This window comes from Ciona robusta, unplaced genomic scaffold (assembly GCF_009617815.1).
Source record: "Ciona robusta unplaced genomic scaffold, ASM961781v2 AP042753.1".
In the NCBI taxonomy this organism is placed as follows: Eukaryota; Metazoa; Chordata; class Ascidiacea; order Phlebobranchia; family Cionidae; genus Ciona; species Ciona robusta.
The window spans coordinates 31,977-32,500 of NW_028323132.1; the positions used below are offsets into that span (position 1 = coordinate 31,977).

Consider the following 524-nt stretch of genomic DNA (forward strand, 5'->3'; position numbering starts at 1 on the left):
GTCGATCCCCGCGGGTGGCCCGCACGGCTGTCGGGCTCCACCGCGGGAGGTGGTATAGGCGCTGGGAGCGCAGCAGGTCGATCCACGGGGGTGGCTTGCACGGCTATCGGTTGCTACTGTGAGGTGTTTGCGTCGGCTGGCAAAGGGTGCGCTGAGCAGAAATGTTACTGTTCGTTTGCGCTGCCAATTGCCGTTTTGGTCGTATCGAGTGGTTTTGTCGCAGCTAGTTGCAAGTCGATCTCGCGGCGGTTAACAGGGAATAGCGGGCAAGAGCTCGCCCTCGTACCGCCGCGCGATGAGGTGACAGGTTTTCTAAGCTCTGAAAAGAGCAAAGTGGTCGGATTACTAATCCATTGCGCGCTTCGGCGTGCTTGGGTGGCGTCCGCGACGCGGGGCGAGCGACCCCATCGCGCGGCCGCCCTTCGGGGTGGCGGTTACGTTGTTACCTGGTTGATCCTGCCAGTAGTGATATGCTTGTCTCAAAGATTAAGCCATGCAAGTCTAAGTACGAGCTCTCGTACAGC

General features: G+C 59.7%; 1 non-coding gene across 1 annotated transcript in view; it reads left to right on the forward strand.

Moving 5' to 3' along the window:
* Nucleotides 1-443: 443 nt before the first annotated feature.
* LOC149722957 (small subunit ribosomal RNA) overlaps nt 444-524 on the forward strand; it is a 1,741-nt gene continuing 1,660 nt past the window's right edge. Inside the window, exon 1 of the ribosomal RNA XR_016387132.1 lies at nt 444-524. This exon is cut by the window's right edge and continues 1,660 nt beyond it. This is a non-coding gene — a ribosomal RNA (small subunit ribosomal RNA).